The sequence below is a fragment of the Crocuta crocuta genome, unplaced genomic scaffold (assembly GCF_008692635.1).
Source record: "Crocuta crocuta isolate KB4526 unplaced genomic scaffold, BGI_CrCroc_1.0 scaffold19, whole genome shotgun sequence".
NCBI classification, from domain to species: domain Eukaryota; kingdom Metazoa; phylum Chordata; class Mammalia; order Carnivora; family Hyaenidae; genus Crocuta; species Crocuta crocuta.
In genome coordinates, this window is record NW_027551565.1 from 587,625 (window position 1) to 606,655 (window position 19,031).

At 37.4% G+C, this 19,031-nt stretch overlaps 1 protein-coding gene across 12 annotated transcripts in view; it reads left to right on the plus strand.

The window, feature by feature from the left end:
- The window catches only part of MBNL1 (muscleblind like splicing regulator 1), a 205,639-nt gene that overhangs the window by 94,524 nt on the left and 92,084 nt on the right, over window positions 1–19,031 (plus strand). The window lies entirely within an intron of this gene.

Sequence of the window (19,031 nt, forward strand, 5' to 3'; positions counted from 1 at the left end):
GATTCTGATTTCTCTAGGAAGCTGTTCTAGGAGCTAAAGACCTACAGCCATGGGTTTAATGTAGACTAAATAGCGAAAGAATAGTCTTGGGGAACTCTACGCTTGATGATAGAGCCAGAATATGAGTCTAAGATTGGGTAACTATGTATTAAAACACCTCTTTTGGGAATTTGGTATGAGACTAGCATTTCTAATCTATTTTATTTATATTAAACTTGGCATTGAATAGATAAATTTTTTTCCTGTTCTTTGAATTGGAATCTATGAGACACTCTTTTCTCTTTCACACTCTGCATCGTGTATTCAGTAAGAGACATCTGATTAAAACAGTTAAAACAATAAAAAATAAAATAGAAGTTGTTTGTTTCCAAACGCCTGCATTTTGTTTACCTCTCTGTTAATGTTTAAAACTAGACATATTAAATTATTATATCCTTAATATCTTTAAGCTCAAATTTCTAAAGCCACAATTAATTCAAAAGGAATGGGAAGAGCTGTTCAGATCGCAGTAGTTCAAGGGTACAGTATTGTCCTTTGTCAAAAATTACTGCTTAGCAGTCCAAATGTAGCATTCTCTCTTCTTTTAGGGCTTTATTTTCAATTTTTTAAAAGGGAATTTTTCCCCGCCCCTATTTTTTGGGAAAAAAAAATCACTCCATATGGGTGTAAATAATCTGGATATGAAGGGTGTGAGGTGGAGCTGGGGGAAAGGGCAAGAGAGATCGGCAGCATCTTGAACACAGTCATCCTTTTAGCATTATTTACAACCTTTATTCTTGACCCTGCCTCCATTCATAAGCAGTAATCTGTAAAGCGATATTAAGACAGCTCTTCTAGTATGAGATCTTCCGTGGCCTTACTCTCCATTCATGTCTCCCCCCCACCCTTTCTTTTCAATATGGACTCAATCTGTTAATTGATTCCCTGTAATTGGAATCAAGGCTCCAAAACTCCTTCATCTCAATAACTAAATATCTAACAGGTTTTAAAAATGAAAAAGAATATTTACTAATAGCTCTACAAAATGAGGCAAGATTTCTCTATGATAGTGCCTATTTAGAGTGCTTATTTTTAAAACTAAGAGATGTTCAGCGAAGTATTTTATTTACACTTGAAAAGAACCCAGTTTTATTTCCTCGAGACCTCAAAAGTATAAGTAAATGGAATGTTTTGAAGTCTTTTCTGGTGCATTAAGTTGGGTAATTGATTTCATGTGTAAAAACAGAAGAGGAAAATTGTAATGCTTTAATTCTTAACATTTATAATGAGTTTATAGTTTTGGAAAGTGTAAGGCATAGTCTTCAGCCGGGAGGTTGCATTTTTCTCAGGTTGGCTTGTGAAGTACATTTTCCTTTTTCTATTTATTTAGAATTATTATATTCTTCTAAGAATTGAAACAATGTATATATTTATCATTATATATTATGTTGTTATAGATTGCATTATAGATTATATTGATTATATGCTTAATATTAAATACTAAGAGTGATTGAAATTATTGTAGACATTTATAAAGTTACTTTAAAACTTTAAAATTACTTAAAATATTTTGAATGGAACATAATGAGTTAGTGGTATTCACTGCACTCAATGTTTAACGGACAAAGTCACTTCACATAAGCTGAACTCAGTACAGTAATGCTTGTTAGACTTCAGTGGTTTCTTTTTTAGGATGTACAGAAAAGGTATATCATATAAAGTATTGGTGCCATAAAGATCTTAGCGACTACCTGAATAGAAAAGTCTATTGAATAAATAATAGGATGACCCTTTTGCAGATAAAGTAACAGAAGACTGATAATTCACAATTTTTAAGCCTAGAGCCAAGACCAGAATATAAATCACTGAATTCTAACCCAGGGCACTTGAGTCCAGGCAATGCTATTTACTGAATTTGCTATATATTTGTGTCAGCCTGCCAGTGTTTGCAGAGCAATGAATGGAGTCTAGGAGTTAAAGTGATTTTCTTCAGTATCAAGTGTGTCTGATCACGGCTGTTAAATTTGAGCTCACTTCTGCAGTGTAGCCTGATTGCAGCCTTTCGAATTTCCTTTTCAGTTCTGCCTTGTTTAATGTGGCTTGCCTTACTTATATGAGGATTTTGAAAAGTACAGTGGAAGAATCATTAAAATATTTTTGTTTGGAGGGAGTATTAAACTTCTGGCATGCCATTTATTTCAGTGTGCGATCCTGTAAATCTGGCAATTTTCTGAAAATTTAAAGTCTTAAAATTTAAAAGACAAGACCTATGTGTGTATCTACAGGCAGTTCATTTTCTGTTTCAAAGCAGAAAAATTTTAATTGACTTCCACTATTTCCAAAGTTGAAAAATTCCCCAGCTTGCATCTTTAAAGTTAGCGGTTTATGTGTGGTATCATGAAAGTGAAAGGGTGCTCATTCTCTGTGCTACAGTAATTATATGTATGTGAAATTATTTGGCACACTTATTTATTTAAGTGCTTTCAGGTTGCCTGACTTAGAATTATTACTTCAAAATCCAAATTCTCCCTGACTTTACTGGATACCTCTCCTCATTTAATAGGGCCATGCCCAGGCTCCCTTTCTGTAATTTTTTTGAGAGGTGTAACTATAATCCAATCCCCTTGAATGATGCCCAAGATGGGCTTAAGACCCAATATGGACCTAAGAGAAAAATGTGTGTGAAACTAAGAATGAAAACTCTGAATGCCCTTTTTAGGAAGTTCAATTTGAAAAGTAGCTGGAGTACTTTTGGAATAGAGATTTATAACACTTGTTTTGGAAAAGATATGAAGTACTTAGTCACTGAAAGTCTAATCTTGAAGTCTTAGGCCAGTTCTCAAAATAAGGTTCTTAACCCCAGTCATGATGATCCCTGAGTATTTCTGCCATCACTCAACTCATATGACTGGTACCTCTCAATTTCCACTGTATGCTCTTTCCCATGTGTTCTTTATGCTCCCTTGGAGACAATGAGAACTCTCTGGACTGGTGGACAGTGAGCACAGGTCCTTATTGGTTGTAACCCCTGGCCGGGAGTGCTGGTCCCCAAATTCAGTCTTAACCTTTTCATGGCATAGTGCCATCAAGATGCTTCTGCCTAAGCCTCCTTCCTACTCAGTCTGTTCACGCATTGGCTATTTGACCTTGGAAGGGCTACTTACTCTGTCAGTTGTAGTCTCGCCCACTCTAAAATACGAAGAATATCATCACTTTGTCAGGATTTTTATGAAGATTTAATTTAATGAGAAAGTGTATGCCAAACAGCACTGTGGCTAGCATGTAGAAAGTAGCCAATAAAGGGTCAATGTTATCATGTAATTTTCCCAAGGTCTTATATCTAGAGAGTGATTGAGTCAGAATTCAGACCCAAATCTGATGGGAAAACCAAATGAAATGGGAACACATACACTCTTTTCATGAACAACAGCGACAGGAACCACAAGGCAAAAACTCATGCCTGTCTCTGAACTCTGACACTGCTTCTCATACCTACTCATTACTTTTATGATACATAAATCATGATGTCATGTGTGCTGATAGGAAAGTAACATAGTTCAGTGGCTTAGAGAAAACTCTAGAAGTAAGACTTCCAAGGATTAGGATTTCAGCCGTGTCGTATAGGAACTCTTTGGTATTAAGAAAATTACGTACCTCTCTAGGGTTCTTTATCTGTATATGAATCTCATAATAATACCTATTATGTTGCATTATGTGGACAGTAAATGATAGACATTAAAGAGCACCTCCCATAAGTGACTTTTATTATAATTGATAGAGATGTAAGTATTTCTTTAAAAACAAAGCATGTCCACAGAATGAAATGCATGGTTTGTGAAAATCAGAACCTCATAAAGTGCTAAAAATGGGTAGGATCTCAGTGATTAGATGACTGTTTATTCTCCAGGAATCTGTATGCTTTCCCTGTCAAAGCCATTTTACAGTGGCAGGCCAGTGGAGAAGAGGGGGGAGAAGGCATCAAAGATCAGAACTGACCCAAATATAGAGTGGGTGTACCATCCAGAAGGTGGGTGTACTCTCAGTCTGGGTTGATGTCAGTGACTGGCCTCAAAGTAACCAGATGATGGAAATAGTCCTGGTTAAGCAGGTGGTAGGATCATATTCTTTCTTTTTTGGAGCAGAACCTAGACCAGCAGCTGGGGCTCACGTTCTGGGGAGAGTGAGTTAACCTGGGCTAACTCGAGTGTCAAGGGTTAGCCTTGAATGCTAATCAGACCAGGTACTTACCTTCCTAAATTCTCAACTTCTTGAAGTCAGAGATGTTCCTTTTACTTGCTTGCAGTGCCTGACATAGGGTAGGAAACTGTGAGCACTTGATGCCTGCTTGATAACTTAAAAAAAAACAACCCCCCACCCCCCCAAGAACTCATTTAAGGATATCATAGCCACCAAGGGATTGGAAAGCAGGGCTTCAGTGCAGGAAGGACAAGAATGGCTTGGGGCTCCGTCTGGGACAGAGGGAAGAGTTGAGGCAGATGCTAGGGGTGGGCCAGAGAGCTAAATGTACATAGTCTTTGTAATGACTGGGTTAGGGACATGCAGAATTGAGACTGTCAGTGTAGTTTGATTAATGGATGTAGGAATAAAGTATTCCAAGATTTTAAAACTTTTCAGGCAGAGAACATAGAGTTTAAAGAATCAGAATCTATTAGAAAATCCATTTACTTTAGTTTTTCATACAGTTAAACATGATATTTCTGGCTTTAAAAACTCAATTGTGGTGCCACTTGTTTGAGTTTAAAAACTCAAATGGTGCTCCTTGAGAAAAAATGTATCTGTAAATAACATCATTGATACAGATAGATAGATAGATATAGATAGATATAATCTTATATTAGGAAGTTAACAAAATATAGTTTTAAATATGTAATCTTGTAAAGTTGTGATTTGTACTACATGGTCATAAAATGAAGAGTTTATGCAGATGATGTGGGAAGTCAGAGTGTAATTCTAAAAGCCGAAATATTATAGGGGGGCGATTGATAAAACTTTGAGGCTTTTTCATTACAACTTTTGCTACTCTTTTGTTGTATATTCCCTAAAATCGTAAGATGAAAGCATCTTTCAAAGTCTATATTAAAAACATAAAATATACTACAAAAAATCCCAATGAAAATTAATGATACTTACTGTTAAACCTAACCATTTTTGTTAATATTTAAGTTTCTGTAAAGGTGTTTTTGGGTAATCCAAACAAGAATTCCAATTACTTCATGTAGTATATGGCCAGATACATTAGCTCCGTGTCCTAAAAGCTGGTATATTGTATCCTGGCACCTGAAGGATGGCTGTTTGGAGAATTTCAAGTGAGCAGGGTGCCTGGTGGCTCAGTAGGTTATGTCTGACTCTGGGTCTCAGCTCAGGTCTTGATCTCAGAGTCATGAGTTCAAGCCCCCTGTTGGGTTCCTTGATGGTCTGAAGCCTAAAACAAAACAAAACAAAACAAAACAAAACAAAACAAAGCGACAAAAGTCTAAGTGGGAGTTAACATCACACCAAATGTTTCCATGAACATTTGTGTCTTCTTAATTTGAAAAAGACCATATGCTCCACTAGTGCTTCTCTAATATTAAGAGAGTGTGGAGCCTTCCCTCGTATCTCAAGAACAAACTCTTAAATCAAGTGCTAAGTCGGGGCGCCTGGGTGGCTTAGTCGGTTAAGCGTCCGACTTTCGCTTAGGTCATGATCTCACGGTTCGTGGGTTCAAGCCCCGCGTCGGGCTCTGTGCTGACAGCCACCTCAGAGCCTGGAGCCTGTTTCCAATTCTGTGTCTCCCTCTCTCGGACCCTCCCCTGCTCACGCTCTCTCTCTCTCCTAGAAATAAATAAAACATTTAAAAAAAAATAAAAAAATAAATCAGGTGCTAAGTCATTACACATTAAAAAAATTTTGCTTTGCAAAGTATCCATTGATAAGAAGCTAAGCAAATTATTGAGTCCAAAATGGCAAAATCATCACTAATGTATATAGTTTATTTTGTAGAAAGTGGAGTGTTTCTGTGTGTTTCTTTTCCAGGGTGTCTGTAAACTTGGCCTCTCCCTCTCTTCCTGCCCTCTACACACACACATGCATAGAGATGGAAATGCACACACACAGGCTTTTGCTTTTACCATAAAGATTTACACCACAACCAGGAATTGCATGATATCAAGTCCCTATAATCCTTTCTAATCGGTTGCTTTTATGGCTTTGCGTTCCTGAGTTATATGGTGGGTCTAGCATACTTTTTGTGGGTGGAAAACCATGGCAGGTGCTTTTCTTTTCTTTCCTGGTGTTTCCTGATGCCTGAATTTAGTTTATTTCAGCAGTTCATCATGTGAGTTTTGATTAGGTAAGTAGCTAGGGAGATTATTAAAGCAGTATGTACTAACTAGCAGAAATTCAACTCCCCATGAAGTGCTATACACATGAAATAACTTAAGTACCTCAGTATCAGTTTTTCTTCTCCCGAACCTTGCTCTGGATGTGCTCTTGGCAGTTTTAATCTGTTCTGTGTTACCCTTTTAAAAACATAAAAGGCAGTTGTACAGATGAAATCCGTGTAATCTCTCCCAGAGGAGAATTTTGTCATTGGAAATAACAGTGTCAGCGCTAAGAGAGAAAATGTTCTACATAAAGTGAGTGGCGTTTGGTCATTGTCACCCTTCTTGATTAATTGTCTGGAAGCCACTCATGTAGCAATTATCACAGTAGTTGTGCTAACACTCCGTTTTAGACCCCACATCAAATATCTAAATAAAATGACTTTCAGAGTGTAAGTAATCCAAATTGAACTTTTAGAGTCCAAGATTGAGGAACTGAGTTTATACTTTCTTTTATGGTCATTTTAATTTTGAAACTCTGTTGATATATTTGCAAACAAACATTTAATAATTCTCAAATGACAAAGGAGTACCTACCTAACTGTACCATATTAACATTGCTGTTTGGGGTGCCTGGGTGACTCAGCTGGTTAAGGGTCCAATATCAGTTCAGGCCATGATTTCACGGTTCAGGAGTTTGAGCCCTGCATCGGGCTGTGTGTGCCGTCAGCCTAGAGCCTGCTTCAGATCCTCTGTCTCCCTCTCTGTCTCTCTCTGCCCCTTCCCTGCTGATGCATGCTCTCTCTTTCTCTCAAATAATAAACATTTTTTAAAAAAGCTAAAAAAATAAGATTGCTTCATGAAAGTAGAGCCCTTTAAAAAGGACATTTCAACTCAGAGGAAAGTTTGATTTTAGGTTCATTAAAGAACCAGAATATCTTCAATGGGTTGAACAGTAACAGATTGAAAGTAAATTATTGAAAGAAAAATACTAATTGAGTTGATACTTTATTAACAGAACTTCAAATGGAGTTAAAATTATCCTTTAAGTTCTAATTTTCCATTTCAAAGATATTTTAAAGTTAAATTTCATATTTAAGGCTTCAGCTGGGTCATTTTTCTACCTGTCACTCAAATCCACTAATTCTTATCGAATCAAGTCAGTTTCTATTTAAGGTTTGTCATGTTTTGGGCAGATGGGAGTTGGGAGCTTTACAGGAGTGAAAATCCCGTAAGAAGGCTGTGGACAAAGCACTGGACTTTGACTTCGTTTGGTTTCCCGCAGCAGGTCTGCAGGGAATCCCCTTGTTACCTTGTGTGTGTCCCATGTCCTCCAAAGCACGTCCACCATTGTGCCTCCCTGGACCAAATGAAATCTAATGGAGATAATGCATAGCCCAGCACGGTTTGTAAACTCTCCATCATCTTGTTTTGTGAAGGGATTCATTTATCTGAAAAGCACTGTAAATCCAAGTTTAAAAGTTACTGTGAAAAGTAAGTCTTTTCTGAATCCTGCCCACCGATCATACACGTCTGTGTTGCTTTTATGAGCACTAAAATTGAGAGTATAATGATTGTTTTTATAATATAACCGGTTGTATAAATTTTAATCTATTTCAGAGAATAGTGGGGTTGCAGGGTGAGGGTGCGGAAGAGCCCCAACTCTATTTTTCCTTCTGGATAAGTCATAAATTGTAAAAGCCAAGGTCATATTTAAAATTTATTTTATAACTTTGAGATTGGTTTCGGTTGCCCCAAAGAATTTTCCAAGAGAGGAAAGTACATGTGATGGGAAAAAAGAAAAGGTACAGAAAACAAGCACCTTCCCCTAAGGAGAATGTGTATTTTTAACACTAGAGAATATAGAATTTGCTATATCAACAAAGTATATTATTTCACCAAATAGCTGGATAAGCCAGTTTGTATTTATTGAATAAATGAGTATGTTGCTGAAAATCAGAGAGCGAGTGGATGAATGAAAGGATAAGCTTACTGGTAACCCATCCTTCCTATTTATTATTTTTAGGAAAAAATACTTATTTTAAAATACTGCAAAGAATTCATTGAAAGAAACTGGGTGAAATTCCTCATTTTCTCTTGTGGTAACAGCCAGTTGTTATAGTAGCATGAGAACTTTCTAGGTTATAAGATACTGTTTTTGTAGTTTGAATTACCCTACATTTATAGAGCTTTGGGGAATCAGTAGATGAGAAAACACAAATCATAAGCAAAAGGGCAGTTAGTACTCTTCTAAAAATAAACATTGATCCGTGTAATCGCATTCTAAATAAAATAAATAGAAATGGATTAAGAAAATTATAGTGGCTTCGAAGAATTTACTGTGTTTTCTATCCCTGTTTTCGTTTGGATTTTATGGCAATTGTTCTTAAAGGAGCACCACACACTACGTGTTCTGAAACCTTCAGCCAGCAGCAGCAACACCCAGAAGTATATTGGATGTCTTCACTGCATTAAAAAAGCACTGCGCTTGGCACAATTGTGGCCAGTTTTTAACTGCTGGAGAAAAGTTTAAGGGAACAGGTTAAATGAGGCTTTTTGGAAACCTTGGGACATTATGGAGAACATAATACACCTTACTACAGCGTGGGAACAGGAAGAAAGGTTGCAGAAATGAACGGGGGTGGGGGTTTGAAGAGAAAGGAAGAGCCTTAGCCGACAGAGAGGCAAGCTCACGGCAGCCCAAGTACTGGCTATCATGCCGTCTCGTGGGGTTCATTCCCCAGGAATGTATCCCTTGTGCTAAATAGAGTGCTTATGTAAACACACACTGCAGACTTCTGAAAATACTCCAGTAACAGTTCTTCAGGGCTTACTATGTAATTATTGCTAGCTGTTGCGTTTATTTATCTTCGTACTAATTTATAGAGCTAGTTTTTGATTTGAGTTACCTACATGTCTTGTTTCACAGTTTGGAAAAGTACGCAAAGAATATTTAAGAAAAATGCAAACATCAGTGGCTTTCTAAAGTGAGTCGAACAACTGGAAACTTGTTTCTTGTTGTTTTGTAAGTGAATCATTGAATCTCATGCCGTATCTATGGCATGTTAAGAAATGAAAAGAGAAAGAATGGACACTTGGACTTCTGAATGAACAGCTTTTCCAAACACTAGCTTTCGATTTTTACCTCAGCTTTGCTCTAGAAAGTTTTACTGTTGCTACAAAGCCTGGAGGCACTTACTGAACTAGAAAAGCTGAATATCGTTTCTGACTAATCTGTTAGTCATCCTAATAATAGGAAATTATTCAGTTCCTATTTCATAGTAGCCCATCTTGAACAATAAAATCATATAGCCCACTCAAAGATATTTCAGGAAAATTGATGTGATGCTTTGGGAAAAAAAAACATAGTACTTAAAAAGTGAGTACCGTAAGTGTTTTTGTACTGTTTTCTGTTTTATCTCTCATTTATCAACTGGACGGCTAGGAAAGTTAGCTGAAAATGACTTTGATGATCAGGGATGGGGCATTGCCATTTGCTAACGTTTGATGTGTTCTCTTTCTTTGGAGAAAGAATAAACAGTGAGCAGATAACCAATTTGATTGGGTAGTGGAATTTACAGAAAATGCATCTATCTGAAAGCCATCCTCTCAGCACTGATAATGTTGTGTTGTAGGATAGTGCTGTGTTATATTCAGAGAGACAATGGACAGAGAGGAAGGGATGCAATGACAAATTCTAGTGCATCTCTCTATAATCATCAGTCAGAGAAGAGACAAGTTAAAGAACGTGACAGGGCACAAGAGAGGCAAAAGAGAAAAGAAGGAAATAGTTAACGCTGCAGATGCTACAGAGAGGACGAGAAATGAGAAATAATTCACTGACTGGCAGTTAAAAGCACAGCATGAACCTTTGAGAAAGCAATTTGAGTAGAATTGGAAAGGAGAAGTTAGTCCTCAGTGCAAACCAGATTCCAAGAGGATGAGTCACTCATAAGTTGGAAGATACATATGAGGACTCAACAAGTTTAGACAACTCTATAAAGAAATTCAGTAACAAAAAGAAGAGGTGGGTGTCAACCAGGAAATTCAGTAGAGGAGAGAGGGTTGTTGTCGAAGACTAGAGGTGCTCTTCCAGTGGAATGGTGTTTTTTCCACCAAAGGAAGGTGCAGGAGTCATTGGAGAGGAAAGGAATGAAGATTCCTTAAAATAGGGGTAACGGAGGGTACCATATGTCAGAACTGTTAAGAAGGGGTCAAAAATGTGGGTAGAGATGCTGACTTGAGGAAGTAAGATGAACCAAACTCTTCCTGAGAGTCACATTGAAGAAGGTCCTCCCCTGTGCCTTCAGTTCGATCTTGTTTGCTGTGTGGGTGAGCACTGCTTTGTGTTTACATTCCTTTGTATATTGCTTTTTACAAGTTCAACTTTACTTCCCCTATAGTCCCACCTTGACCGTATGTTTTTGAAGGTGGGAACATGTTTTATCCATGCATAGTACATTACTTACTTAATGTTACTCCAGTCCATGTGATCCCCTGATGTATTTCAGTACCCCTACAAGCCCATGCCATCAGGGGAAAGGCCTTGCAGCCTGGACTTCCATCAAAATACAAGGCTGAAGGCTATAATTATCTGTCTTTGCGAACCTCAAAAATGGTTTCTAAAGCAAACACTTAATTTCAAATGAATGGGACCAGTTACTATATCAGTCCCTCTTTTTTCCTGGTTAGGAAAGTTGCAACATAACAAAATGCAACTTAGAACTCAAAAGTGGATACCTAGAAAAGCAGATAAAACTTTTTACCGCGATTTAGTATAAAAAGTGGAAACTTTTGACTGGAATACAATTATGAAAAGACAAAAGTGTGCAAAGCAAATGCTTGCTAAGTGCTGTGATATACTGCTGTTTATATCAACCAAGTAAGATTAGGTTTATGTCTCTAACTTTGGGCTGATCCACACTCTAGGCACAAATCCCTTAATTAGGATAGTCAAATTATGTTTTTGATTCTTTCTTAACAAAAATAATTCTAAGCAGAAGCAAAAAAATGAAAGATTATCTGCCTTTCAAACATATACTACATATGTTTCTGTTTGGTTATGGTATGTTACTATTTATTTCATAGTGACTACTAATCACTTTCTTTAACTTTTACAAAAATAATCCGTGATCCATTTTTTTAAAAAGTAGAGCTCCATAGATACAGAAAGATTGATGAACTGGTTTATGATTTATGATTTTCATGGTTTTAGACTCCGTATTATCCTGAAAGTAAAATATTATTTCTATTTAAATTTCTAAATTATGTAAAGCTGTAAAGTTTATAATGTAAGCCACTTGGTTTTAATTCCTCCTGAAAATGTTTCATTTTATTTCCTCTCAGTAAGTGAAAAGGAAAAATTGAAGGGTGAGAAGATAGATCTAAGAGTAAAATGTGGTCAGTGGCAAATTTCATATATTCATCTTTTTGTGTTTTTATTGTTATCCCAAACCTGGTAAAACACTGATTGATCATGACTATCAGACAGTTGTACAAACATCTTATTGTCTTCTGGAAGTGCCCAGGAAAGCATAAGAAGGTCCTTCAATTACACTGGAATATTAAATCGAAGCACAGTTTTGCCCTGGCCCACCTCTCTAGGGCCACCTCGAAGCACTCTTCAGTTTAGACCCTCCTCTCCAGCCTCTCTGGAGTTTTTTACACACATCTCACGGTCTCACATTTGTGCTTCCCATCCTTATAGCTTCTCTTAAAACAACAACAACAACAACAACAACAACAACAACAACATAAACAAAACCTTGCCACCCATCTTTTCTTAATTAACCACTTCCTGGTCCTAGACTCAATACCAATGACAGCTCTTTTGGGGAGCCTCCTTTGGCCCATTTATCCCCAGGCTGTGGGAGATGTCACCATAGCACCCCACACTGGCTCTTGCTGTAATTGTTTACTATTTGAGTCCTCAGGGATGCAGCAGGACTGTGACCTTCGGCTCCATATCCACGATGGCTAGCACCATTATGAAAATGCTCTTAAGTGTGGCCTGGATGACTACATGTGCACATATCTCTTTTGTTTTGGATGCTAATCTAGGTTTTACCTCTATTTATTAGGGAGGTGCATGGACGTAAAATTCTTGCATTATGTAGTATGTCACTAAATAAACTAGCTTAAATCTAAACTAGCTTAAGTCTATAAATCAAAGATTTATACCTCGTTCTTGTAAATTCAGTGGTGCACTCCTTTATTGAGTGACTCAAGGATTTAAGATTGCTCGTTTGTTCCAACATGTGACTTCCAAGGTAGTTGAAGCTCTGAGAGAGAGAGAGAGATGGGGGGAAAACATCGACTTGCAATGTTTTTTTCTCAGAAGCTAAACCACTCAGGGTGGTTTATACTCAAGGTTCCTAGGCTAGAATTAGTTATTATTATGAGCATCAACTTAATTATTAGGACCAACTTAATCATAACAGAGGCCAGAAAAGGAAGCTTCCAGGGTACTCACACAGAACAGTGCTTAAAAATGGACAAAGCCATTATGTATTTTGCTTTGCCTTTTATGTTCCTGTGTTTTGGGAGGTGTGATGAGACCGGTGGATGGGTGAGAGGTACATGCCTCCAGATGAATTCAAGTGGAAATAGTAATTCCACAGCCCTTTACTGAGTCCTTATTATATCTTATCTGTATTAATTCCTGAAGAAGAGTCTATCCAAATACAGTCTAATCTTTGTTATTTTATGGTTCATTTTGAAAATCTGATAGAAGTTCTGAAACACAATGCATATGAGCAGTAACCCTGAAATCTGGCAGGCAGGTTCAGGGTTTAAAAAATTTCTGCCCCCACCCATCATAGTGCTGTCAGTATTCAGAGTGCCTGGCCTATGCTATATGAATAGAAAGTATTGGAGAAGACGAGAAATCAGTGAGGAATACGTTTTAGCTGCCTCTGGGTGAGCACTAGGGACCTTTTAAAATGAAAACTTCAGTCCCCGATTTTGAATGAAAGAAGTGATTGGGTTGCTACCTAGATGTAGGTTCATTTGATGAGATGTAAACAGTAGACAAAATTGTTGAGGAAAAGTGTAATTGAGGAATGCACAATAGCCTTTATTCATAGTATCTTTGCCAGTCTATACAATATGGAGCTTTAATGATAAGTGAATTAAATTTTTTATTTTTTTAAATGTGCTGCAGAGAAGTCATTGCCTTGCTATTAATAAAGCATATACTTCAGGTGGAAGATCATACAGATTAATGAAAGGACTAGAAGAGAGTTCCATAGGATTTTTCTGTACTCACGTTCCCTTTATTCTTTAAAATAAGAAAGCATAGCTCTTAAATTGGAGTTTTATATTCGTAATGACTTCGCTCTAATTTTACTTTTTTTTTTCCGTTTCAAAAATAAATATCTGTCCAAAGCCCTCATTTATGCTGTGAAACAGGGCATATTTTATACTGTATAAAAGAAGATAATACCTAGTTGGCATGTAATTTAATCATGGCTTTAGAATTATTTCTCTTCAGAATTAATACTTCTTGTTCATGCCTATCTTACAGTTGAGGTCATTGAGATTCAGAATTTTTAAATGAAGATCCCCAAGCCCTTGCTTCTATAGGATTTTTTGCCTGTCATTTTGGTAGTTTTGTCAATAGAATTTAATTATATCATCAAGTCCTCTGCTGCCATGAGACTTGGAACACACTAAAAAGCATACCTTCTCTCTTACCATCATTCCTACAGAGCCTTGCACTTACTTGAGTACTCAGTATATGCTTACTGAGTGGAGGAATGAGCAAATAACTGACTGAAAGTATGTGTATAAACAAAAGAAGACAAAACCAAGAATGGTAACCGCTGGCCAAGTGCCAGGGCATCAGAGCCTGGCTTTCTGGATTCACATACCAAGGTTCTTGGTTCTCATATAAGGAGCTCGACAATGACATTTCCTATTTTATAATGTTGATGTGAGGATTAAATGAGTCTGTAGATGTCCAGCTTAATTGTGCTTCACGAATTTAAATTTAAATCCCCAAAGAGTGTGTAATTGGGATGTAAATATTTAAAATTTTTGATTAACGTAAGAAATAGTGAATATAATTTGACATTGATTGAATAAAAGGAAGACAAATATTTTCAAGTGTGGCTTATTGTTATGCATTTGATAATCCTGAAAATTGAGACTAAATTTACATTTTAGCTTTACCATGAAATATTTAAGTGTGCATTATTTAAGATACTATGAAGTTTTAAAACATTTAAGCTTTATGAGATTATAGAATTAACCTTTTCTTCCAGATTTTATTTTCTTTCACTGTTAAATGAGCATTCGGTTAGAAAAATGCAGTAATTGGCTAGTGATTATCATGGAGTATGTGATACTGTTAGGTGAGCTATGTTACTAGAGATAGGGCAGAATTTAGACTCCTATGCTGAAAATAAGTATTCTCCTATTGTTCTATTAAAGAATGTATATTTCAAAACCAATTTAACATGAAAAGTATTCAGTAGGGGCGCTTGTGTGGCTCAGTCTCTTAAGCCTCCGACTTGATTTTATCAAAGGTTGTGATGTCATGGTTTGTGAGACTGAGCCCCAGCGCGGGACCTGCTTGGGGGTCTCTCTCTCTCTGCCCCTCTCCAACACACTGTCTGTCAGAATAAATATTAAAAAAGAAAATTATCCACTAAATGTGACTTTGTTTCCAAGAATTATTTAATCTGTTTGTAGTCCACGTTGGTATTCAAATAAATTTCATCAAAAGCCCAGAGTGGAGACACCACACAAGATCTCATGTAATTTTGTGGTGTGTTGGCTTGAGCCATTCCAGAATATGAGGGACTCACCATGGAGCTTGTCCCTTTAGTCTAACACTTGTCAGAGTGAATTGATTAACAGGATAATAGGAATAGCCAGTATGGTTTTGCAGCTCACCGAAGCTCAAAGAGCAGAGCCTGCCTGCCTACCTTATACAAAATTGCTTTGGGGCTTCAATTTCACGACACTTTGTTTCTCCTGGGAAGAAGCAAGAATCCAGAAGGGTGTGAAGTGGAAACACTGCTTCACTTGTTATGCACCTTGTAATCTGGTGCAGCAGAAAAGCATGGGTCTGTTTTCACAGTTTTACAAAATCTTCTTTCTGATTCATTAAAATGTGCACTCAAATGGACAACAGCCTCAAGACTTAGGTTTTATTATGCACAGGTACAGATTTTATAGTCTCAAACTAAAACGGATAATCCAGCATACCTTTTATATGTAAATACTGCCCAAAGAATTTATTACTCTGTTCTTTTCTGAGATTTTCTTACTCCTGTGCCACTGCAGCATTAAACTATTGTGCGTTAAGCCTGTTGCCCCTTTATAAAATATCTTGACCAGTCTGTCTGCCCCTTAAAAGAAACAACTGAGTTCTAGAATGTGCATAGAGGCAAGAAAACGGTTTAGTAACCCAAAGGTTTGCTGGACACCCTTAAAAGATGCCCTAGGTTTAGATATTATACAGATACTTCTCCCCTTTTATTTTGCCTGTAATTTTTAAGGATTAGAAGCTCAACTGATTATGATACCTGATCTAGGAGAAGTGGAGCCTTCCAGGAGGGTTTATGTCTCAGAGTCTGTGCTACCTGGAAAAATGAAATTACTATGTGGAATGAATAATGTTACTATATTTTCAGAACACTGGCTTTATTATAGAAATGATTTTCTTTTTAGCATTTAAAGTGATAAATATGCAATTATTTTTTCATTTGTCCCAAAGAAGGTATGTGTGTGTGTGTGCGCGTGTGTGTGCATGTGTGTGTATTATGTGTGTGTGCATACAGGTGTTCTTACAGTTCCCCAAATACATTTTAACACAGAGTCATAGGTTTCTCTCTTGATATTACCATGCTGAAGTCCCAAATATAGAGTCATATAGTAGGGAAAGAGCCAAGGAAAGAGAAGACCTGGTTTGGCCCCAAATTTACCATATACCATTGATGTGCTTCTGGGTTTTACTTTCCACATTTTTCTAAGCGGAGATAATGCAGTCTGAATTACAAAGTATGCCTTGTCTTTCTGTCCAAGCTTCTGGGAGAATGTAATTGTGGAGAGTCCAGTACAGAACTTTGCCCATAGAGGCTCTCAGGAGTGGGAACTGGGATTAGTTGTATCTCTTACTCTCCTTACAAGCGACACGGGAAGAAGGCTGGTCAGTTCTCAGCACACCTGGTCATAGTTAAGACCTTTGCTACTAATGAAACATTTCACATTTCAAAGCTGGTTTCCTTACCTTGGATGAGTTCAAATGACTGTTATGAGGGTTATAGAAAATAATAATGTGTTAGGTAAACATAAACAGTGGTAGTTTTCACACACTCTCTCTGGTGCTGGATCCCCATCCCTGAGAAGGAGTCTGGGAGGGGCATGGAAGTTACTCTGCTCACTTGTGGGAGGAATGCTTAAAGACTACTTTTGTTTCAGTAATGTGATAATTAGGGTTCTGGGAGGCTGTGTGGTGGTATGTTTGCAGGGGTTGGGGGTGGGGTGGAGTGGTGCGGAACGGGAGAAAGGATAGGTGGAAAACAGCATCCGAGAAATTGAATCTCAACTGGTATCTTTCATTTACCTTCTTATTCCTACTTCTTTATGTTACTGTTCCCATAAGATCCTGATTATAGACTGACATCTGAATGAGTGACATTACTGACCAGGGAAAGCTGAGCATCAGTGAGATAACAAAAAATGATCAAAGCAATGAGATGCAAAGAGTTAGAACTAAGATCAGCCCATGTCAGGGCATGTATGGATGGTGGCAGAGGACCTAAGAGAGCTCCTTTTGGAATTGGAAATGTGGGGATCCGGAGGGGCCATGAAAACACCCTGAGAGGTTAAAATAAAAAAAGTTGTCCATGTTCCATTAGTTTTCTTCTTAAAGAGGTGTGTTTGCCTGTGTGTAAATTAAGGGAGGAGAATTTTGGTAGGCTGGGCTTAAGGGAAAAAGGATTTGTTAACTTAGAATATTCAACTTCGTCCACTGCATCAGTGAGGATGGCTTCTGGCATCCCAGTGAAGAGTCAGACTGTGCCTAGAGGAAGAATGATTAAACTCTAAAGAGATTGTGATTCAAGGAGCTTCAGAGCCACATACAAGTTTATATTGTGATGAGTGCTGGATATTCTGTGGTGGTGATGAATCACTAAATTCTACTACTGGAACTAATATATATTAACTAACTAGAATTTAAACAAAAACTTAAAAAATAAAGTTATGTACAAATTATTCACTACTTATAAACATGTCATTGTCTTTGGTTACTGATATATTTGATTAAAGATACTTCCCATTTGTTCACATTTAAACGTGTTGATGAGCATTGTAAGCATAATGTTCAGTCACTGGCTTCTTGAGATTAGGTGTATGCCTGATTTAAGGTGGGGGGAGAGACAAATGATTGAGAAGAAGAGTAGAGTTGAAAATTTCCTTTTGGGATTTAAGTGACTCATTAGAATAAAGGATAGAAAAGACCTTAAAAGCTATTTGAAAAAAATATGTGTCTCGTTCACTTTTAAATATCCATATTCTATTAGTTTTCTTCTTAGTAAATAGATGTCTTTCCTTTGCTCCTAGGAATGAAGACAATGAATTGAGATATCCAAGTTGGCATTTTTGTTTTTCATTTTTCCTTTTGTTCATACAGATAGAACATATTTTACTTTTTTTTTTTTCCTGATTATGGATTCCCTAAGACCGAATTAGTTTAGGTGTCCTTTCCATCAAAAGAATTGAGTGATCCACACTGGTTAGCCTCTGAATTCTAAAAGGTATCATCTGCTTTTTAAACTAACGCATAAGTTTGGTATAGAAAGAGATCCATTGCTCAAAAGAGGGAAAGTATTTTGAATCTTAAAAACCACAGTTAGTACTTATGAATAAAGATGGATTATTCTCGTGGAGATCACAGTCTTCTGTCCCCGGAATAACACAATTTAAGGTTGTTTTATCTGTTCTATCCTTTGACTTCAGCTGCTTATATAAGCGAGAAATGGTTTTTGCTTCCTTCTTGGTTGACATTAGCAGGACCTGTCTTTTTTGATCTAGACATTTGAGCAGGGCAGATGCCAATGCAAACTTCAAATTGTCTGATTTGCAAGAGGGACCCAAATTGAATGGCTTGCTAACACACTGCTGAGTATTTTTAGTTAACTATCATTTATCAGTTAGCTGGTCTCTGAGTGTCTAGATGGGACGGAGCCAGTGGTATGCTTGCAAATGCTAACAACCTGCTGTCTGAGGAGAAAGAAAGAACCACCTTGATCTGTTGTGTTTGCTGATTTTTGTAATATCATGACTAATTTCAAGCTATCAATATGAGGTCACTGAATGGGGGATTGAGGAGAGATTCCCACAGTCAGCTAACGCCCTCACTCTAGCCCTCCCTGAAGGAGGTCAGCATTTCCTAATCCCCAGATTTCCATTCTAGGGTTTGAGAGAGGCATGGAGTACAAGATGAACAATGGTTCTAGAGGCCTCTACCAGATGGTGAACGTGAGTGCTCTAAATGAGCAGAGCTCTGTGCTTCAAGCCCCTTCTTAGGTCCAAAGAGCGAATTCTTCAGTGATTCATCATGAATTACAAAAGCCAGAAGAGGGTTCAGACATTAAGTAAAATACCCCTGCTTTACAGTACTTACCTTTACATCATTTGCAGTCAGACTGGACTCATGATGTAAAACTCAAGGCAGAGTCCTACCCAGAGCATGTTCCCGAGAGAGATTTAGAAAAT